Source organism: Pongo pygmaeus, chromosome 3, assembly GCF_028885625.2.
Source record: "Pongo pygmaeus isolate AG05252 chromosome 3, NHGRI_mPonPyg2-v2.0_pri, whole genome shotgun sequence".
Lineage (NCBI taxonomy): Eukaryota > Metazoa > Chordata > Mammalia > Primates > Hominidae > Pongo > Pongo pygmaeus.
This window is the reverse complement of record NC_072376.2, coordinates 168,178,598-168,203,004: the sequence shown is the minus strand read 5'-3', so window position 1 is coordinate 168,203,004 and position 24,407 is coordinate 168,178,598. Positions and strand designations below refer to the sequence as shown.

General features: G+C 35.9%; 1 protein-coding gene across 1 annotated transcript in view; it reads right to left on the bottom strand.

Annotated features, from left to right (window-relative positions):
* Positions 1–15,124, bottom strand: part of NPY2R (neuropeptide Y receptor Y2) — a 44,410-nt gene extending 29,286 nt beyond the window's left edge. The window contains exon 1 of the mRNA XM_054485367.1: positions 15,051–15,124. The gene's annotated coding sequence lies outside the window, so the exon portion shown is untranslated. The remainder of the gene's footprint in view (positions 1–15,050) is intronic.
* Positions 15,125–24,407: the final 9,283 nt, after the last annotated feature.

The following is a 24,407-nucleotide window of genomic DNA, read 5'->3' as shown; positions in this document are numbered from 1 at the left end:
CATCTTAGAGTCTGCAGACAATCCACCTCATGTAATTCTGATGCACACACAAGTTTGAAAACACCAAATGAGAGACTTTAGGATGCAAAAATTTGGCAAGGATTAAGCTTAGAGAGAAGATCTCAAAAACTTTGAAAAATAATGTACATAGAACAGGTGATTCTTTTGTATGGGGAATGAGGTTAGGGAGGAGAGAGCCTGATTATCAAGCTTTGGACATGGTCATTGAGTGTATAGTGAAGCCACTAACCAAAAGAGGAAGTAAAAAAGAGAAACATGTTTTGAAAAATAATAATGGATTTAGTTTTAGATCTGCTGTAGTCAAAGTGCTTATGGGGTGTGTTATGTGGAATACGGCCTCAAAAAAAAGTGGATGGCATGTCTTTTCAATGATATTCAGAAGCATTGTTTGCCAGGCCCACCAAAGGTTTATTGCATTATCTAGGAGAATGTTCTTCATTCCGCTCACTGTTGACAACAAATTAAAGGTCCTAGACTTAGGTTACATATTAACTTGCATATTTTTGTCCACTGCAGTTGCAATTTCTTTTCAGTGGAAAAGATAAAGGTTGTGGCTTATTTTTCTGTGCAGCATTAAACATTTTTTGCAACTACATTGACAATCTTATTTGTAATGAAATTAACTACAAGCGACCAGAGCTATGAATAGTTTCTGAACTCACCTTACCATTTTACTCTTTCATCAATAAGATGAAGAAAATATTTGACACATGCTGTTTATATTTGTATGAATCATGTGTGTATTTTATCTTTACATTTTGAAAATTATCCTTTGGAGGTACTGCCAAGATGCCCAAGAGAATTCATTTAACGAAGCCAGTTAAACTGCACTGTGTAAGAGCAAGACACTCTCTCTCTCTCTCTCTCTCTCACGCTGCTCTTGAAGTAGCAATCAAATTTTACCTTTGCTGACTCTCCAATTCTCTAGGTTTTATATCTACTGGTTTGTTTCTTTGTGTTTTTCGTTCTTGTCTTTCTTAGAGTCTCATTCCATTTGCACATAGAAAATGGTATTCCTCAAAAACGGCGACAATGACCAGAAAACCAGATTTATGATCTGACCTTTTAGTGATTCCTGCTAAGATGATGGGGATCTATTCTCTGTTGCATGTTAAATAGTAGAGAGTTTACTTTCTTATTATTTTATTCCATCTGTTCACACAAATCAATTAAGGAATCATTTTGTGGCCACTAGAAAGGAGGACATCTCTCTGAGGTCTGATGTAGTGAGTTTCAGTGATTAATTTACCCACAGCTGAGAGTGGAGCTGCAAGCTGTGTGCCTGCGCATCTGTAACTGAGAAAAACCTTTATCTGTTGCATCAGTATAAACTATTTCCTACTTCCATTAGGTTCCAATTAATTAGATTCTGAAGTTCCTCTAATTAAAGGAGCTCTGTTCTAATTACTTCATAGAGAATAATAAGACTAACATAAATCTCATCTTTCTCCAAAATTGTAGAAAATAAAGAAGCTGAACTTTTCATACTTCTATGTGTTAGACTTTTAAGGAAATTTTTTCTTTTAACTGACAGCCAAGAAATATTTTTATATAACAACCCAAGTTTACACAGTCCAGGTGAATTCTTAGATAAATCACATTACTTGAATGAGCTTGGTTGAAAAACACAGCTATATTTGAACTAATAGAAACAGGGAGTAAAACAGTGGTTACCAAGCTGGGGTGGTCAGGAAGATGTCGGTCAAAGGACACAAAATTTCAGTTACGAGGAATAAATTTTAAAGATCTACTGTGTATCATGATGAGTATAGTTACTAACATTATATTGTATACATGAAAATTATTAAGAGAGTAGATTTTCAGTGCTCTTGCCATACACACACAAAAAAATAGCAAGCATATCAGGTAATTCATATGTTAATTGGCTTGATTTAACCAATCCACAATGCAAACATATATTAAAATATGTTGTATACTGTAAATCTATACAATTTTAACTTGTCAATTTAAAAATATAAACAAAAAAATGCACACAGCTATATGGCTTTTTCTTGATGTGATTTTCAGATTTGTGTTTGTTTTCACATTAGTTGACACTAGTTCATCTGAACTTACTAAATTTCTTACACTGCTTTACTAATCAAATAACCTAAAATATGATTTATCATTATGGTTAATATAAAGCCGTGTTAAACTAAATTGAGTCACAAGTCTGACAAATTTTTTTATATAGGCAGAATCATGTTTTCTAATGTGTTAGTTTAAAACATGACATCCAAGATTCTTAATTAACTGTATAACCTTGGACTAATATTAAGTCTAGTTAATAAATAATCTTTGGATCCCTGAGTAAATTTTAAGCAGGAAAGAACACTGACACCTTGGTCATAAGGCATAGTTGTTAACACATGTCCCTTTGATTCTTAGTATGATACAGAGTGGCGATACTTTTGGGCCTTGTTAATGAATGTGTACTATTGCTCTTGTCACTTTTCAGAGGTGTAAACATGATGTATATGCTTATCATGTCCTTGATTATTTACAAAACAAAAGAAGAACACATTTCACTCACCCCTGAAAAAGCTAATATTTCTTACAATAGATGGTGTGACTGTCTTTTATGCTTTCTTAAAAAACTGTAATCTACACTGATTAAATAGATAGGCAGTTATTATTCACCAGGCACACATGATTCTCTCTTAATCAAGTGACAAGAAACTTTCAAAAACTTGTTTGATTTTTGTTGTACCAAAATTAGATCCTCCATTTACAAAAAAAAAAAAAAGCATTTTTTTAATATTTAAAACTAACTTAGAGATTTTCTCCAGGGAGTCTATTTGCATTATGAAGAAAGGGATATAGAAATAACTAGTTTTTTTATGCTCCATATTTCTTAATTACTACTAACAGTATTATAAGAACTCTATGGGGATAAATGTTCAATCAAAGGATAATTTTGTATAGGTAAAATGTTGCTACTGTAAATTTTTCAGGGACTACAGAATAGACTGGAAGACCTTGGAGGTGTTTTAATGACCTCACTATCATAATATGTCTTTATGTTTAGAGGAAATATTGAAGGAGTTTTTATTAAAAATACATGTTGGCTGGACGTGGTGGCTCACGCCTGTAATCCCATCATTTTGGGAGGCCGAGGCAGGCAAATCACAAGGTCAGGAATTTGAAGCCAGCCTGGCCAATATGGTGAAACCCCCGTCTCTACTAAAAATACAAAAATTAGCCACGTGTGGTAGCAGGTGCCTGTAGTCCCATCTACTTGGGAGGCTGAGGACCTGGGTGACAAAGCGAGACTCCGTCTCAGAAGAAAAAAAAAAAAAAATATATATATATATATATATATATATATATAGTTGTACCTAACAGGATTTTTACTCTCTCTCATTCCAATATTGTTGGTTATTGCAATAAATTAACTATACCAGTCTGTCTCATCTGCAGTTATAAGCCTTACTTTGAGGCTTATAACCCTGCTATTAACTCAGACCAGAATTTTTGTCTTTGGCCAAGAACAGTCTCAGAGCCTCAAGGAAGGGACTGTAATAGAAACTCTTAATAATAGACAATTCAAATAATAAACCCTTGCACACAGATTCCTAGGCAGACTTGCCTTGAATATCTTTGAAATTGTGCCAGGGGACTGAGTCAGGATTTCTGGGGCTCTTTTGAGTCCAGAAGCAGATGACTTCATGAAAGTAGAGGGCTGACCCAGGATCCAGTGGAACAAAAATTAACTGCATAGGGCTAAATAAACTGATAAGGGACATTTAATTGTGTTTATTTATTGGGAATATTGATATTTTTTCAAGGATTTTGTCTTTCAAGGAAAATATGTGGAAGCTATATTTCTTTATTCTTAATCTATGTCTAGTCTTCAATTTAGCAGACTATGTATTTAAAAATAAAATGAAATATATCTTTTCCATAGTATCTGATATTCACTGACAGAATTCAGAAACAAATATTTTGACTGCTTTCCCTTACTTTTCATGACAATACAGTTACTTGCATAGGTTTAATAATAATTTGTATTACATTTTACCAGACACAATTAGACAAATAGATTGTGCAATAAAGGCTATCGCGCAGCACAATATTTGAGAATGATTCTCAGTTATTCAGATATGACAAAGAAAACACTAAGAAATAATGATTGTACTTGGTATATGAAACCACTGCCTGCAAAGCCAATGGAAGAAAATAGGTCTCAGACCTTTTTTATGGCTTAGGGAGCCCCAGCTTCATGGGTCTTTCCTGGCAGAGAGAGTGTGTACTTTGGAGGATCTCTAGGACAGAGAAATCCACCCAAATTTATTTATAGGTTGAGAGAGTATACTTAGCTTTGTTTTTTAGCCTTGGAATAAATACAAGTAGTATGGGCTTCTCAAAGTCTAATGTGAGATAACTTAAAACATCTCCACGTAGAAATTATTTCTCTGGGTTTAATAATTACTTGATATTATATGTCTCTAATCTAGTAAGAATAGGTACAAAGATGAACTTTGGATTTTCAGGGTAAAAGCAACTTGGGAAAGTAGAGACAACCAGGGTAGGCCAGACTGTCAAGGGACTTATCTGGGCATGAAAGGAGAAATATTGTTTGAGGCTAGAGGTGGGGTTCAGTGTCAAGAGAGGGTTCTTCTTAAATAAGATGGAACTTCACTGTACCTGAAAAGACCTATAGAAAGGGTAAAAGGAATAATAGCTAAGCCTTGAATAAAACGGAACAAGATATCATCAAGAGTAAAGGAGAGGTATTATCCCTAAACTGGGTGTACAGCTCCTATTCTGAGTCTAAAGGGGAGACAGGAGGAAGAAGGGTGACATGGACACATTTGTAGGTAAGAGAGGGGATGGAGTTTACTAAGGATGGAACTTATAGTTGTCATTTTCACTGTGAAGTAAATGGCTTGTTGATTTGCTTAGTATATAGGTTTGGGGTTTGGTTAGGGGCTTTGAGGGTATAGTGTTTTGCAGGGCAGTCCATGTTGTTGAGTCCATGTGTAATCCCTACCACTATTGTCATTTTGTTCAGGAACCCAGTAAGCAAGCACTGTGCAGAGCAGGAGGTCTTGTCCACATAATTGCTGGATGCTTTCAATATTGGAGCAAGCATTCCAGTTGTTCCAATGGTTCACTCATTTCCTCACACTCTAGGCCCTTTGTAAAACATCTGTTGATGCCTTCTTCTTGCAAGTCTCCTTATCCTCATTTCTCTAATCCTTTTAACAAAATCATTAAACACTGTCCATAAATGTACGTAGATCCATGCCTCTGGCCATCTCTTCTTTCAGAAAAACAAACAAACAAACAAACAGTGAAAACCAGATGTTCCACTTGAAGTTCTGCTCAACTTGGAGTGTATTTCCTTCCAGGCTGTCTCTTGGAGTCTTCCTTAGCTGGCGAAAACGACAGCATTTCATTTCTGGATGGAACCAGATTATTATGCAAAGTCATTTGGAAATAAAATTCCTATATTTCCTCCTCAGCCCTGAGGTCATAGGGAACTCCCATGAGGTCATAAATGTGCACTGAAATAGAGGCGTTTGTTTAGCAAAGTAGGTACTGCACAGAGAGAGTGTGAGTCGATTGCTTATACAACTTGTTATACAATTTGTGTATTCATTACTTGGTCAGGCCACAGAATTGCTTTTAACACATTTACTTGATGACGGAGTGCTCCGAGGAATGCCCGAACTTATGGTTTAACAGATTAATAAAACTAGAACAGCTCTGCCGGGCATGGTGGCTCATGCCTGTAATCCCAGCACTTTGAGAGGCCAAGGCAGGTGGATCACCTGAGGTCAGGAGTTCGAAACCAGCCTGACCAGCATGGTGAAACCCCATCTCTACCAAGAATACAAAAAGTAGCAGGGCATGGTGATGGGCGCCTGTAATCCCAGCTACTCGGGAGGCTGAGGCATGAGAATCGCTTGAACTCAGGAGACGGAGTTTGCAGTGAGCCAAGATCGCGCCACTGCACTCCAGCCTGGGTGAAACAGCAAGACTCCATCTCAAAAAACAAACAAACAAACAAAAACCTATAGCAGCTCATGACAGGGAGCTTGGGTTGAATGTTCTCCCTGTGTCCCATGTTCAGATGGTCACTCTCTTCCAAGTTCCTATTTAAAACCAAGAATAATAATTCTTGGTCAAAATCTCTTACTTTAAAATAATATTTTTCAACCAAGAGGAGTTTGCTTTAAAACCCAAGAGAACTTCATTGTGATTCTCCTATTGTGGCCTGGGAGAGGCTCTGCATAGCACTGACACTTTAAACATCATTCGCTCTGTTGACTCTAAAGAACCAAGTGACATCAGCTCGCAGTATTCCACGATGCAGCCACCAAAACTTCTCTTTCTCTGGGCCCCATTTCAAATTTCTGAATTATCACTAAATTAGTTTGGGAAACATGACCAAATGCAGTTTTGTGTTACCTCTGAAATCCAAAGACACCCACAAGTGACAGATGCATATTGCTTTTAGAGGTAGGTAGTGCAATTTGTCTTAAATTCTGGAGAGGATAAATTTACATACAACTAAGACCAGTGGACTCCAGAAACATGGTAACTGACTCAAATTATACCCGGTTTTAAAAATGCTTTTCCTTTTGGTGGTGGTGTGAGGGGTAGGATGGAGCAATGTGGTTGGAATCAAGGAATTAAAACCTAGATAATATCTTAGATGGTTGATAACTCTTTTGGTCTTAAGGAACCCATGATTAATTAGCCTTTAGTTATTCTCTCTGTGGGACAAACCATTCTGCTTATTCCTTTAGTTCTACTGCTTATTGGGGAAACCACACTCACTTTGCACCTGACAGTCAAGTTATATTTTTTTGGATTCCTTCAACTGGGACATTCCATCATCCCCATTGAATTCAGAGAGCCCCTTTTAATGGCAACCTGTTCATGTTCATCCTTCCTCTACAAAGAAGACCCACTACCATGTGTGTTATGGAAGTTTGTGCTAGTCCCACCAATGTATTTGTCAATGTCTTGGTGTGGAACATCTTAGTCTGTTTGGGTTGCCAAAACAAAATACCATAAACTGGGTAGTTTGTAGACAACTTTCTCACTGTTCTGGGGGCTAGGAAGTCCAAGATGAAGCTGCTAACAGATTCAGTGCCTGGTGAGGACCCACTTTCTGGTGCATAGGTGACACCATCTCATTGTGGCTTCACTTGGTGGAAGCGGCAAAAGCTCTCTTAGGCCTGTTTTATAAGGGTACTAATCCCATTTATGATCTAATCATCTCCCAAAGGCTCCTCTTCTTAATACCATCACCTTTAAAGGTAGGATTTCATATATGAATTTTGAGGGGACACAAACATCCAGACCATAGTAAGGTTTTTTTTTTTTTTTTTTTAATGCTCTTTTACAGAAGATCCTTAAGGAGATAAGTGAATGGTTGGCATATTCTATATGTATTCCAACGTTTATTTCTCCCTAACTCTTTGAATATTTCATACCACTGGTGATAACATCCTAAATTCTGTGCTTCAGAAATTTGTGAGGGTTTTTTGGAAGCCACAGTGATGGGCGGATTGGAGGGTACCACAATCATTTCGTGAATGAGATCAAAAGAGTCTAGATATCCTGAAGTGTCAGGGCAGTTCCTCACTATAAGAAGTTATCCATGTACTATGTAACTTTTGAATGCACTACCGGGTAATTGTGCATGTGAAGGGCTTACAATTACCCTAAAACTGATCCTGGAAATGACCTCCATGTCATGTAAAAAGTACAAAGTATGTTTGCACAGATTTATTCATTCTGACTTTTCTAGTAATACAAGTAAAGGAAAACTATAATTTGTTTATGTCTTCAACTTTACTAACAGTTGCTCACCATTTTGATAAAGTCTCATCACTGACTTTTAGACTATTTATTTTACTTGAATCACCAATAAAACGTAATTTCATCAGTTCAAATGTATAGACATTACTATCACATATAATCTATTTATATATAATAAATAAATGTGTTTTAAAATGTCAAATATAAATAAAAACGTCAAAAATCAAGAAAATATTTAAAATTGAATGCTCTTATTTCTCATACAAATAGACAGTTACTAACATGCCTACTCTAATATAAAAACTGTAAAAAACATGAAGCCTAATTGGAAGACTTTGCAAAGAAAAAATAGTCATCAAATATATATATTAGAGTTCCAAGATTTAAGGGAAGACTTAGGAAACCTCAATTTTTCCCTGGAATATTAGAAAAAAATAGTCAGAAGGATAAAACTGTATTGTTTATCACAAAATAACAGAATCACAAAATGTGTAAGCCATGCAAGTTGGTAAAAAATTATCTTGTCAACTTGTATAAGAAGTATAATAATGAAAGAATATCTAAAAAATCTATTCCACTGAGCAATCACATTGTTTCAAGTTGAGGAAAGATGGAGAAAATCATCTGTGTAATGAACTGCATTCAAGCAAATTTTCATGACAAGTGGATGTTAGCACTCTTTGTGTTAAAAGAAAAAAGTTTTTCCTAATTGCACATCTAAAGTTTATAAAAAATACAAAATTCATAGCAGGAATGTTATTTTTAAAATTACTGATGGCAGCATTTCTGCTTCCATGTGAAAGTAACAGTTTCAGGCCAGGTACAGCAGCTCACACCTGTAATTCTAGCTCTTTGGGAAGCCGAGGCAGGAGGATTCCCTGAGCCTAGGAGTTTGAGAACAGCCTGGACAACATGGCAAGACCCCATCTTACGAAAAAATAAAGAAAAAGAAAAAAAATAGGAAAAGAAAGTAACAGTGTCTGGAATCACCCCTCTGTTGTAAGCAATAAAAAAAAAAAAATAAAATAAAATATAGAAATAACTATGTTTACATACTAGACAATAGAAAGTATAGGACTTGTCTCTCAGACAAAGTAAACCACTGAAATGAACACTATGATCTCATCAGCTTTCTTCCAGGAGAAAATTTCAAGATGTTGGAAGAGAGAGTGAGATTCCTCCACTGGTCTTATTGACTTGAGGAGACGCAGACCAGACCTTAGGGAGGTCAGGCAGTCTAGAATTTGTGGGATAGAATATCAAAAAAGAGGAAACTTTGCAGTTAAAGCTACAAAAGCTGCATGGGGTCCTGTTGGGTCTTGACTAAAACCCAACCTGTATATGCAGAAAGTGAGCTCGCATGAGCCAACATAAGACAAATTCCGTGGAAACAGCAGTTGCCAGAGATGAAAACTCCCAAGAGTTCATACTGGGGCTGAAAATATATGAGTTGCCACTAACCAGAGTTGAAAAGACTCACTGCATACACAGGGCAGTCAGTGAAGATCCTAAACTGCTCATATCATAGAAATGGGGGCTAAATAAACCCAAGGGTAGTGACTACTCTAAACAAGCCTTCTAAAAGGCTTTAAAAGCAAGCCTTAAATCAATCAAACTGTCCCTCAAGTAACTTGACAGCTTGCCAAAAAATTTCAACACCACTTAAAAGGAATACAACAAAATCTGGCACACACAAGAAAAATCCACAATATCTGGCATCCAGTCAAAAATAAGTAGACATACAATGAAGCAGGAAAATATGGCCCATAACCAGGAAAATGTCAGATAATAGACATAAACACAGAAATAAAGATATGATAGAATTAGCACACAAGAACATTAAGAAAGCTATTGCAATTATGTTGTATTCTCTGGGTTGCCATTGGAAACATTAATGTTCATAATTAAGAGAAAAAATGACACATATGAAAAAGATAACTTCTAGATATGAAAAATACAGTACTAAAAATAAAAATATCACTAAACGAAATTACCAGCAAATTGGTCTTTGCAGGAAATAAGTATAGTGAGTTTAAAGATAAAGAAATAGAAACTAGCAAAAATGAAGAATACAGAGAAAAAAGGACTAATTATACACAATTACTCGGTGACCTGTGAAGAAATATCAAGTTGTCTAAGAGTTGGGCAATAGGAGTTCCAAAAGGAGGAAGGGGAGAAACAGCAAAAGTACTTGAAGAAATATCTGCAGGGTTTCCAAATTTAATGAAAATGAATATCAGACAAAGCAGACTTCAGAGCAAGTAATTTTAGCATAGACAAAGGGTAACTTCATTAATAAATATAAAGGGTTCTATTTACTCAGATTTGACAATTTTAAATGCACGCTCACTTAATATGCTTCAAATAAGTTTCAAAATATATGAAGAAAAACTGAAATAGTAAAATGATAAAGAAACAAATACACAAATACAGTTGCCTGTTTCAACCTCTTCTCTCAGTACTTGTAGAACAAGTAGACAGAAAACCAAAATGTTATAGAAGACTTCAACAGCAGTATCAACAAATTCCTCCTCATTGACATTTATATAAAAATTTACTTTATAACTTCGTGTACATATTTTCAGAAGTACATGAAACATATGTCAAGCTAGTGCACATGCTAAGCAGTAAAATGAGTCTCAATAAAATTAAAAGAATTAAAATAATCTTGAACAAAGATGGAGTTAAATTGATAACAAGATAAATATTTACTTCCACTTTTTTGCTGCCTTGAAACCCACACTTTTTGGGTACTGCCTCTTCCAGGAGAGCTGTTAACCTAACACAGCTTCATCTTCCCCTGACATTCATCTTGGTGGTTTTAAAACAGTAGTTAAGATACAAGGAAAGGTGTGAATGAGGAACAAGAGCAGATGATCTCACAGTATTTCAAAGGCAAGTAGCTGCCAACCTCTGGCCTTAGCTTGATGGGAGGGGAGGAAGAATATTTGAAGAAACTTCAAAGCAAGCAACTAAATTCTTAGACTAGAAATATTCTTATAACTAAAATTAGACTGTTTTGTGACTACACAGAACCATAGACCTGCTTATAACTTCAGAGTAAGCAGAAATGCCATATGAGGTAAGTTTCCAACCAGGTGCTATGGTTTGAAGGTAGGTTCTCCCCAAAATTTATGGTGAAACTTAACCCCCAATGTGGTGGTGATGAAAGGCAGGGGTTTTTGGTGTGGTGGCTCAAGCAGACCTAGGTGTAGCTAAGGCTGCTGCTCTGGAAGATACAGGCTGTAAACTTTGATGGCATACATGTGGTGCTAACTCTATGGGTGTGTAGGGTGCACAAGCTGGGGAGGCATGACTGCCTTCACCTAGATTTTGAAGGATCCCTCAGAGAGCACAAGCAGAAAACTAACACAGGGGTGGGGCTACCACAAAGACACCCCACTGAGGCAATATCCAGTGGAGCCATGGGAGCAAGGCTATGCCTGCACTCCCAGAACTATTGAGCCACTGGCATGCAGCACCAGCCTGGGAAAACTGTAGGCAGGGGACTTAAATGAGTGACAGCTGAAACATTTAAATTGAACTGGTGGGGACCCCAGTGTGTCCAGAGGTGGGACATGGAGTCAAAGATTATTGTCAAGCTTTAAGGGTTAAAGCTTGTTTGCCTAGTTGAGTTTGGGACTTACTCGGTACCCATTAACCCTTTCTTCTGGCTTATTTCTCCCTTTCAGATTGGAAGTGTGGGTCCTGTTTCTGCCTAGCCATTTGTATTTTGGGAGCATATAACTTGCTTGATTTCACGGGTTAACAGCTAAAGAGCAATTTTCCTCAGAAAGAAACACACCTTTGAGTCTAACCTATCTCTGACTTGATGACATTTAGGTGAGAACATGGACTTCACACTTTTGAGTGGAAGATGGAATGAATTAAGATTTTGGAGACTACTGGGATGGAATGAATGCATTTCGCATGTGAGAAGGACGTGAATTTGGGGGGCCAGTGCCAGAATCTTATGGTTTGAATGTGTCCTCTCCAAAATGCATGTGTTAACACTTAATTTCTCTTCTAAGGTATTAAGAAGTGGGGCCTTCTAGGAAGTGATTATGTGATAAAAACGGCTGGAAGGAACTAGCTTAGGCCCTTTTCTGCTCTTCTGCCATGGGAACACAGTGTTCATCCTCCTCCTGCTTTGTCCCTTCTGCCATGTGAAGGTACAACTCACCCCTCTGGAGGATGCAGCAGCAAGGCACCATTTTGGAAGGGACACTGGGTCCCCGCCAGATACCAAATCTGCCAGTGCCCTCATCTTGGACTTTGTAGCCATCACAACTGTGAGAAATAAACTCCCATTCTTTATAAATTATCTAGTGTGTGCAGTTTTGCCAAAGCAGCATGAACAGACTACTACACAAAGGCAGAAGAGACTACCCTCACTGAGTAAATGTTAAAGATCTGTGGGGACACAAAGCTGAAGTTGTGTTTATGTATCCTAACGTGGTGGCTGCACTGGCTATCAGGTAGGGTAACCACCTAATTTATCATGTAAACAGAAGAATTCTGAAAGGAAAAGGGAACCTTTTAATAGCTTAATACATTGGGCACAAACCAATACTATCCTGAGCAAACAAGGCTGTATGATCACTATGGGAGTATTATATTCCTTGATCTGCCAGTGGCCATCTACCACATAGAAAGACCCCACCCGAGAAGAAAGCCAACAGAGTTCAATGCAAGACTGAGAGATGGAGGGAAAGAGGCAGGGCTGCTGGTGTTAGTGAAATGCCAGAGCTTCACTAGGTCCTGCTGCTCACTGCAAAGACTTCCAGTCACTGAGACAAGGCTTTAATAGGGTGCTACAGCCAAGAGAAGGGATATACAGTCTCGAATCCATCTCACCAACCAACTAAAATTGGGGGTTCTTTTTAGCAGGGAAAACAGGAATTAGAGAGGGGTAAGGAAGCAAACATGATGGATAAGATGTCTGACATCTCATTGTCTGGATATGGTGATCTGACAAGTTTCATTTCCTTGGCTGAAGTTTGTTTTCCTGAGGTAGGAACTCAGATGAGACAGATGTACATTTCAAGTTTTAAAATTAGGAAGGTTAACTTGTATGTTTATTCAAAAAATCCCATAAATATCAGTTCTATGAGACGATTGGGCCCATTTCAATGGCATGAACTTTGGCCCTTCCCAGGTGTGTGTGACCCACTAAATTGTCTCTCTCTCTCTCCCTCTTTTTTTCTTTTTTCCTTTTCTTTCTTTCCTTCTTTCTTTCTTTTCTTTTTTCTTTATTTTTATATTTTGCTTGAACTGATCAGTTTAACCACTATCACTTGGAACAAACAGAAAATTAGTACATATCACTTTCTCAGACATGTGAGCAAAGATGAGCTAATAGATTAGTATCTTGTCATTTTTGTTTGACACTACACTTGAGAATAGGCTTTTAACAAAAATTATACATAAAAACTGACAAATCGCTATTATATGAATATTGCAACTAACTACTTTTACCAACATTAAAATCTGCTAATTACACATAAAACAAAATGATCTTTCCATTTTCTTAGCAATACCAAGAAAAACAGGACTAAAGACTAGGCTAAGATTTGGATATTGAAAAGCATGACCAGACAGCAGAAGTGAGGTTGGTTTTAGTACAGATAGTACAGATAGTACAGACAGAACTTTCTTTCTTCATTGGGGTTTAACTGATGTTCAGGTAAGTCGACCTTATTTTCTCTTCCACTTTTAAAAACTTTAAATACATGCAGTTTTCACTGACTGTATCTCCCCTGTGTATTTACAAATACTTCAGCAGATTATACTGAACTTGCATCATTTCTTTTTCTTTCTTCGTACTCCTTGAAATCATAATGGCAAAACCAAATCTTGCTTTTTTGCAAATGGTACTCAGCTGGCGAAATTTGCCTTAATGATACACTAAAATTGCTGCTTCACATTTCAGTCATATTTTGTGCAAGACTTTCTCAAACTAACTATGGAAAATTATGATAGAAGAGCAAGGTGGGTCCTCAGGCTTCACAAATGAATTATCTTTTCCCTTTCATATAGAAGATTAAGATCCAAATCCATTTTTAAAGATTTTAAAATTTTCTCTCTATTAGAGAATAGTTTCAGAATAACTCAGTTTTATTAAGTGCAATTTTACATCCTTGTAGTGAAAGAGTCATAATGAATAAAAATGAGTATGGTCGAATTTAGTATTGTGTGATAATTTTCATGTTATCAGAAGTAATTATTTGATTCATGGCAATGCCTGAATATCAGAAAATTTACATTCACATCCTTTCTCTCCTGAACTCTCCAAATTGCACTTCCTCAAACCTACTTTGAGACTTTTTACACTTGTTCCCAAAATTCTTTTCTATCATGGCTATGTCTCAGAGTTATTAGGGATGGAAGAGAACTATCTTCCCAGAATGGGGATGTATAATTTTAGTTCCCAAAATGTAATTTTTAAATCTACAGTCTTCCTTTATGCCTTATATAGTAAAAGTTCTCTTCTTAGGCTGTTTACTGAGTGAAATATATCCTGATCCAAATACTTAAAACAGATTTTAAAGTAGGGATTTAAAATATATATATATATATATATAAAGTTCAGCCAATGATATGCCAAATTTCCTTGTCCAAATATCTGAGCTCTATCACTTACCACCTAGGAGACCTTCTTCTCACCCATTTTATTGCAATAGAAATCATAGCATTTGGCAAATGTGAATAGAATATTTATGAGAAATAAATGAGACAACATTTAGATACCTATAACAGTACCTGGTATATACACTTTAATTCTTTTGAATATGGAGCTAATTATTTAAGGGAAACTTGGTTCTTAGCTTTTTCAACACCAATTGCAGTCAGAAATTCACTATTTCCACGTTATAATCCCAGAGTCTTTCTGAAAAAGATCAATGCAAAAACTCTGATCAGAAAGCCAGAAAAATCCAGTTATCTAATGCTCAGAAATGGAGTAAATGAATCACCTACAGATGTCCAAAAACTGCAGCTCATACTAACATTCGAACAAATGATTAAGTTGAACTTAATCTCAAAATGATTTAAACAGTTTAAATGCTGTTTATTGAAGCATTAAAACATGTATTAAAGTACATAAGCACTGGAGGTAGAAACATTTTCATGCATGAATTTAGACTGCAGGAGAAATAAAATCTTTCTTTTAAGCAACACAAAGGAAGTAAAACCAAATTAATCAAAACTAAAAGATACTGCTTAAAAGAGAGAAAAACACATTTAGTTACCTGTTTATGTTTGATAAGCTTCTATGAGAATTCGTGTCTGTGGCTTTATCTGAATGAATATGGTTCCTCAATACGTAATCTTTATGCCTTCTTAACCATGAAATTAAAAAAAAAAACACACAGAAAAGGGAGCATAGCTAAGAGAATTTGGAGGTGTACCAAAATTTTGTGGTATAAGTGAGACAATATATGGCATAAAGCCATGCTTTTCCATCCTCATTGCATATTAGTATCCTCTGGAGTGCCTTAAAAATGCCTGCAGGAAATGCAAATCAAAACCACAGTGTAATACCACCATACTCCGGCAATGATGACCATAATCAAAAAATCAAAAAATAATAGATGTTGTCATGGATGTGGTGAAAAGGGAACACTTTTATACTGTTAGTGGGAATGTAAACTAGTACAACCACTATGGAAAATAGTGTGGTGCTTCCTTAAAGAACTAAAAGTAGATCTACCATTTGATCCACCAATCCCACTACTAGGTATCTACCCAGAGGACAAAAGTCATCATACAAAAAAGACATTTGCACATGCATGTTTATAGCAGCACAATTCACAATTGCAAAAATATGGAATCAGCCCAAATGCCCATCAATCAACAAGTGGATAAAGAAAATGTGATATATACAGATATATATATACACACACATATATATACACACACACACATATATATACACACACACATATATATATACACACACACATATATATATACACACACATATATATACACACACATACACCATGGAGTGCTGCTCAGCTGTAAAAAGGAAAAAAAATGGTATTCGCAGCAACTTGGATGGAGCTGAAGACTAAGTGAAGTAACTCAGGAATGGAAAACCAAATATCATATGTTCTCACTCATTAGTGGGAGCTAAGATATGAGGACTCAGAGGCATAAGAATGATACAATGGACTTTGGAAACTTGGGAGAAAAATGGGAGGGGATGAAAGACTACACATTGGGTACAGTGTACACTACTCAGGGGAGGGTGAACCAAAATCTCAGAAATCACCACTAAAGAACTTACTCATGTAACCAAACACCACCTGTTCTCCAAAAACCAATGAAGTTTAAAAAGCAAAGAAAAAAAAGAATGAAAGGATAAAATAAATTTAAAATAATGTGGGTGGAGTTTAAAAGGTAGGGAGTAGATTCAAGAAGGCCAGCTGGGATCACGGTTAACACATCTTATCCTGACAGAAAGAAGGCTTTCACTGGGGCTGGTGGTGAGGGGTAACTGAGATGTTTAGAATCCAGTGGACCTCAGATAAATCATGTTCTGATTGGGGTAATTTTGATCATGGAGATATAGACAATGGTGAAAAACAATAAATAAATAAATAAATAAATAAATAAGCCTGAGACCCAATTCCTGGGATTGTGATTTAATTAGTCTCATATATGGCCAAAATATTTATATATTTTCAAAGTTATCCAGATGATTCTAATGAGTACCAGGGATCAGAAGCACTGGATGAAGATTTTACTGGGTGTAATTGCCTGAGTTTAAATCCTTGCTCTGTTTTGTACTTGCTGTTTATACTTAAGCAAATTATTTAACCAATCCAAGATTTAGTTTCCATGACACATAATTTATTATTCACTGCCTGGCATAGAGCTGACGTTTTGTAGTGCTATTTATTTATGAAATATTTTACTATAAATATTTAAACAGAAAGTCTTCTGCTGTGCCCTGTCAATATATATTTTCCTCATGCTCTGAGTGCCACTGGATAATCTCATGCAATGAAAGCTAGCATTAGAGACAGTGGTCATGACTCTGTGCTGTTGGTTATTTGAGCGAACTACTAGAAACTATCCACAAAAGTGTGCTGTGCTGTGGTAAGGTTGAGTGTTTTGAAACGTGTTATCTACTCCTCTAAGGCCTCACTTTATGCCATTTATTTTATGATTCATAGAACTCATAATGGATAACAAAGTTACTAATAGTACAAAAAGTGCTTCAAAATCATGTAACTAATATAAAAATTATTTATGGGATATTTAGGTTTTTTTTTTAATACTAGGTCTTCAAAATCCCACAGTATATCTCACTTTAAACCAGGCACATCTTTTAATAGATGTTCCATAAAATAAAGGGTTTAAGATGTTCCATTAGCCACTTATGGCTGGTAGCTTTGGAGCTTCTCTGCCTGGACTCAAGCAGTGTGGATTTGAATCATGGTTCTGTGGTTTATCAGTTATGTGATATTGACAAGTTTCTTAACCTCAGTTTCCTATCTATAAAACGATCACATGGGATAACCTATGTAAATTCCTATGACAGTATCCATAATAAACTCTTGATTAATGTTAATAATAATCATCATTATTCTTATCATGTTCATTGTCACTAACGAAATGCTGTGCAATTGTCAGTGCTGAGTCAACACTGTGACTTTCTGAAATCTCTTCTCTAGAAACACATCTAGTAAATGTTCAAATGAATGTTAAAAAATTATATAAAATATTTATTACTTATTACAATAAAAGGGTTCTAATTCCAGGAGCATGTCTCCCAACTGCGTTTAAAGGAAACCTCTGGCCACATTCAATGATTGAAGAACTGTAGGAATTTTTTTTATAGTACATCCCTTTTATTACAGTACACGATGGCATAAATCTCCAGGGAATCCCCATGTAAAAACTTATGAATTACAGTCATTCTCATATTCCCCAAACACATTTGACCATAAAACCCTTTATTTTATGGAACATCGATTAAAATTTTGTGAAAATTGTGCTCTACAGGCTATGCCTTGGGAAATGTATGGAAAATATCTGCTGTAGTGGTTGATCTCTGTCATAGAGAAGAGCCTTGCTTCTGTTTACCTCAGACAGGAGGGAGTTGGTTTCCACATTGCTTTAAAACAGTGAGGCATGGTGCAGCTCCCTGATCCACAAGTCACTGAGATCTCTGAAAGTGCTCATCTGATGTGACCTCAGCAGCCTCATCATGCTGCTGCTTCTTATGCTGAACATGATAAGAAGTCACTCATGAATCCTGTGACCAGCCTGTGGCACCATGTCACTTTAAAGCTCACCTGCAGCTAATTACTAACAGAATGTTTAGGGTCACATCATTTCTCTCCTTCTCTTCCTCTTATTTTCCTTTTAGATGTGTGATAAAAAATATTTCTAAATCATGCTGAAACAGACTAATCAGAATTTTAGTTAAGTTCAATCTCTGGGCTTAAATATATCTTTAATATGTGGAACACTATCACTAAAATATGCAATCTTGCACCCAATATGAACATATGAATAAAATACTAGAAATCTGTACTTTTCATCAACATAGTGGAATAGCCTAACAAAATGTAATTTCAGGTTCAATATTTTTTGAATCTCCAGAGGGGATTTACTACCTGTTCAAATAGATAAGAATAATATGGAATAAGTGTTTTAATAATCCACTGAAGTATATTCTATAATACTGGAAAAGATTTTTACTTTTTTGCAATCTACTTCATTATAACATTTTTATTAATTATAAAATAATAAACCATAACCCAATAAAGGCAAATAACTTCAATTTCTAGATGTCCCACCTTGAAACACAATCCAGTATATATTAATGAACAAGTCATTTAACCTTTCTATGACCAGAGTTTCTCATCTGTAAAATAGAAGCATTTTTGGTACTTACCTCCTAGAACCATTGTGAGGAATATATGAGATAAACTGTGTAAACGTGTATTGTGCATGTGAAGGACAGACTCTAATGTAGCCCTCATAATCCCTAACAAGGTATTCATGGCTTTGTATCATGTATTTCCTTTCAGTGTAGGTAGGGCCTATGTCTTGCCTCTGGCTAGTCGAGGCAATGAAGTACATGCGATTACATATAAATGATTACTTCACATGAGACTACAAAATCCACCTTGGGAGGAAACTCCCTCTCTCTTTTGCTGCCGTTGAGGAAGCAAGCAGCTATGTTGGGGAGGCCCACATGGCAACTGAGGATGGCATCTAGCCAGCAGCCAGCAAGAAACTAAGGCCCTCATTTTGGCAGCCTATGAGGAACTGAACAATGCCAACTACCACATGAGCTTGGAAGCAAATTCTTCCCCAGTTGATCCTCAGATGAGACCACAACCCCAGCTGACACCTTGATTGTGGCATTGGGAGACCATGAAGCAAAATATCCAGTTAAGCTATGCCTAGACTCTGAACCCCAGAAACTGAGATAATACATGTTTGCTTTTTTAAGCTTCTAAGTCTGTGGTAATATTATTATGCACCCACATGTGATTAACAAGGTGAATTATGCATAGTAAATGTTCAAATATATTAACAATATAATAGCTAATATATTTGAACGTTTGCTATGTCATGCACTGTATTAATCATATGTGGCTGCATTATTATATTGTTAATATTATATTCTTAATATAATAGCTAATATAATATAATCTTTATATTGTTACAATAATTGCTATTGCAAATAGTAGAAATCTTAATTCACATTTAATTTTGATTATTTTATGGGCTAATGAATATTACATTTCTTATTTTTACTAAAGCTTTTGAAGTTGTGATTTTGCTACTCAATTTTCTATTTGTTTTTATGAACAAATGTGCTATTTACTCACCTACTTTCCTTTTTTCTCCAAATTACTTTTCACAACTGAGATGTGAGGAGATGATTGCAGGTAGAGATTCCTTTCTCTTTCAAAATTTGTATTTGAAGTCCAAATACTTTTGACTAGAGGAAAACAAGGCCCAATTCATGCCTCCAGGTGTACAGCATACAGTCAATGAATGTTAGTTTCTTCCTATACAGTATACAAAAAAAAAAAAAAAAATACATGTATCTATATAAGAAAATGTAGGTAGGAGAAGGGAGATTTGGAAGGTTAAGCTTTTCTTTTTTGAAAGATTAATTTTTAATCAAATGAAAACATCTATTAAAAAGCATCAATTTTAGTGGTACAACTCAATGAATTATCACAAATTGGTGATGACTCTGGTAATCACCACTGATGTCTACACATACAACATTACTAGAATACCAAAAGTCTCCTTTGTACCACCAAATTTAACCATAATCCTGGCTAATTTTTCCTATTTGAAAAAAAGACCACCAATTTTAACCATAATCCTGGCTAATTTTTCCTATTTGTAAAAACCCTTTTCCATTTTTTTTTCCTTGCTTACTGCATCAGGAACTGGGACAAATGTGTCAAAATCTCCAACATGAATTTGGGTGCACATTTTTTTCCCTTAGTTCAGTCACATTTTGACTTATAGTTTGAGGCCAAGTTATTAGGTTCATACAAATTGGATATGTTATAGATACTTGATGAGTGGAACAGTTAGTATTATAAAATATTCCTCTGTACCTTTGATAATGCTTCTTGTCATTAGAATTTACATTTTCCAATTGGAAGCCAATAATCAAAGGCTATAATTATAGAAAAAAATTACAAGGTTGTTAATTTTTACTTAAGACATTTATATTGCATAGACTTTTAACCATATACAGCTTTATTTGACATTTAAATATGTTCTATCCTAAAATGCAGTAATAGCCACTAAATTGATGAAAAAGTATAATCTGAACAACATAAAGATCTCTCTAACCACTCAAAAATCTTGAATGTATTCTAAAACAGGATTTACAGACCACAAAATGCTGTATAGTTGTAGTCTTAATTAATAACTATACCATACTTACATTTAAGTAGCTAGAAGTACCATATTCAAACTACTTGCTTTCTATGAGAAAAAGACTCAGAATTCTAACAATGTAATTAAAACTGAAACCCTTCCCAGAGCCACAAAGACAGCAGCTGTTGACGTCTCCAGTTCCTGCAGCACCCTTCCTCCTCCCATTGTCACTTTCCCCCTGCCAAAAAGGGGAAAAAAAGAAAAATCCAAAAAAAGAAAACCATTTTTTTTCTGCACAACAGTGGGAAAGATATTGCTAAATTTCCTTATCATATGGGTTTTTCCATGCTACCCCCAGGGAAAAAATAAATGATATCCCTCCTTAGGAGAGCACACATTGAGAGTAGCACTGAAAGACATTTAGATTTGAGAACCCATGCCACTATTTGCTCATGGGACAGAACGAATCCCCTTCCCACAACCATCTGCTGACTATCCCCACTTCACCTTAGTTTTCTGCAAAGCTTAGAGACCGTGGGGCTAAAGTCTTGTGTTTTTCCTGATTCTGCTTAACTCATGGTGCATTATGATGGAGTGAGTGACTTAGAACAACTGTTGTGGGGAAAAGTGGAACTTTGCACTGAAAAGAAGCTTAAGATAAGAGCAAAGAGATTTAAGAAGGAGGAATTGGTGGAGAAAGAACATGAATGTAAGGCAGGGAGTGAGGACAGGAATAAGGAAAGTGGTCACAGGGCACACTCTCCCTTGAAAGCCCAAGAGTCTTTTGGTACTTTTCCTTATTTAGATTTACGAGAAAATATAAGTCAGTCAGAAATTTAATCTCTTTTTTCCTGTCTTAACTCTTTTTTAAATTTACTGTAAACTTTCTAGTTCCAGTAATGATTTTGCCTCTCTCTGCACAGACTACATGTAGCTTTTTAAAGATTAAAAAGTATTGTGTGAGAGGAAGGAGGATGAGAATGAGTGATAGGCCATTTTATAGGTGTTGGTGGAGAGCCCAGGGTCCAGCAGGTTGACTAGAGTCTAGAAATATTAGATAACCACCTCAAATCACAGAGTTAGTGAGTGAAGAACTAGGACCTAACCCCTTTTGAGTCCAGTGCAGGTTTACATTTAGCCTCTAATTGCTTTTTTTCCACCTAAACATGTTATTCAGGCTTGCCAGTTTCTAGAGCAGAAGGAAGAAAGTAAATTCTGTACTTTTAAAAATCATTTAAAGAAATATATATATAAAATAAAATGTATATATATACACACACACAAAGAAATATATATATGTACATATATACACAAAGAAATATGTGTGTATATATATATACATATATACACACACACACAAAGGGTACTAATTGAAAAATCAAGTCACAATCAAAAAAATTTGAAATTTAATATTTGTAATGTTCATCCTAAAGAGTATTTTTTTTTGTAATTAAATTAGAAATCAGAATTGTGACGGAAATGCTGAATTGACCTGGACTATGCCAAGCAGCAATATTTGGACTATGCCAAATCAATAACAATTGATTTTTTTCTACTCCTTTTGTTGTGTGATTAACTTATTTGTCCTCAGAGAAAAAAGGAATTTAATGAAAAGACACATTTTAAATGCACATACACAATGGCAACAGCATTATAAATATTGATTGGCTGGATCTTCCTGATATACAGCAAGTGCTCCTAACCCTGGTTTTACAAAAGCAAGCCGCATGTCATAGAAACATATGAAGTTGTATCTCAATCCTAGTGGGGATGATGACAGGGTGGTGAGCGGTGAGAAATTACCTATCGGGTACAATGTACACTATTTGGGTGATGGGTACACCAAAAGCCCAGAATTCCCACTATACAATTTACCCCATGACCAAAAAACACTCGTACCCTTAAATCTATTGGAATTTTTTTAAAATAATAAAGTAAAACAAAAACAAACCTGAAAAAATTGGATCTCAGAATATGCCTCCAGTTTATTAGTTTTATATCTTCTGCACGTATTTTGGGGGCAAGAATCAATTTTTTGTTAGATTATTAAGTGGGATGGGTTTTATTTTAATATGCTTCCATGAGATATCTTTAGGTATATGGAGAAAAAATAGGCTGTATTCTAGAAATATAGTCTGTTCTACTATAATGCTTGTTTCTAAAATACAACTCTGTTTCAGTGTGATTGACATGTTAGGAAAGAAGTTGATCATAACACTGATTTGCTTATGCACAATACTGTCCACTAGGTGAACACAGAAAACTGCATTCACCTGAATAAAAACATGTAGAAATACACACACATAGATACACTTCAATCATCTACCAGCTAGCTTGATTCAATGCATGTGTGATAAGCCGAACCTACCTTCTCTGGTGTTACAACTTTCCATCCAACTCCAAATAACCTTTCTTCTGCCACTTCACAATAATGCACAAGTTGCAGCCCTTCCAATGCCCAGTTACACAAGGAAATTCAGTTTTTCTCCAGGTAAAGTGCCAAATTTACTATAGATTTTTTTTTAATTAACCATTTAATATGGGTAAAACTGTGCTGCCATTTTTATCAGGCTACTACTTTTTGTTTTGTTTTGTTTTGTTTGTTTAGATGGAGTCTCACTCTGTCGCCTGGGCTGGAGTGCAGTGGTGCGATCCTGGCTTACTGCAAGCTCCGATCAGGCTCCTACTTTTTAAAAATATGTCACTGACAGTTTTTGAGTGTTGGGCCCCTAGCCCCATTTCTCCCATATACCCTGTCTTTCTTACTGCATGATTTGTCTAGTGCAGTACATTTTAGGAATATATCTGTTACAGCAGAAATGAAGGTACCTTGAATAAACACTGTCTTCTCCCTGGGTTGATGTCCTCATCCACTGTTTCCTGTGGCTCTTAGCCCAGCTCTCTGAGAGCTTGTTCTTTACCTCTTATCCTCCTTAGCCATATCTGAAGTAGTTGCATGTGTGCTATGCCTCCTCAGACACTGCTCAGCTTTATCAGCCTATTTCCTGCCAAAGGGGATGATATTGCAACAAAAAATCCACAACACCAGGGTCATGGGATGATATGACAGTTACAGCCTATGTTATAGACCCACCCTGTGGATAGGAAGACATATTCCATTAGGATAAAAAGAAGAAAGCATATCAGGCAGACACAAACATTAATTAAAATAGTCATGAAAGCAGGAGTGTGTGTCCTGACCCAGAATAAGAGGCAACTTTCATTATTGAGCCTCTTTGAAACCTTCTGACTATCCTGGAATGGATTAGAATGAGTGATCTCAGTCATCTGTCAATACAGCCCCTTTCCATAACCTTATGCCAACTCAGCTAGACCTGCACTGGGCTTGCTTATTCACACACCCAAACTCATGAACCTTTGTTAAAGAAGCCAGTGGAATTCGAGAAATTCACTTTTCTTCTGAACCATTCTGCTCCTGGAAATGCAGGTCAAGGTGTTTTTCTTTAAGAATGCCACAGGTAATAAGTTCATTCACCCATAAACTTTCCTATTATTTTATAATTTTTAAAAAAATCTCAATTATTATGTATTCCTTATTACACCCTAAGCATTTGAGATTACAAATTTCTAATCATGTAAAGACATTATATATGAATAAAAACAAGAAGGTCGCATTGCCTTGTAAACCCGACGTACTAAAGGAAAATAACATGACATTTTACAACCAAGAATTTAGAAAGAAAAAAACCCTGAAATCTTTATTTTTTTCA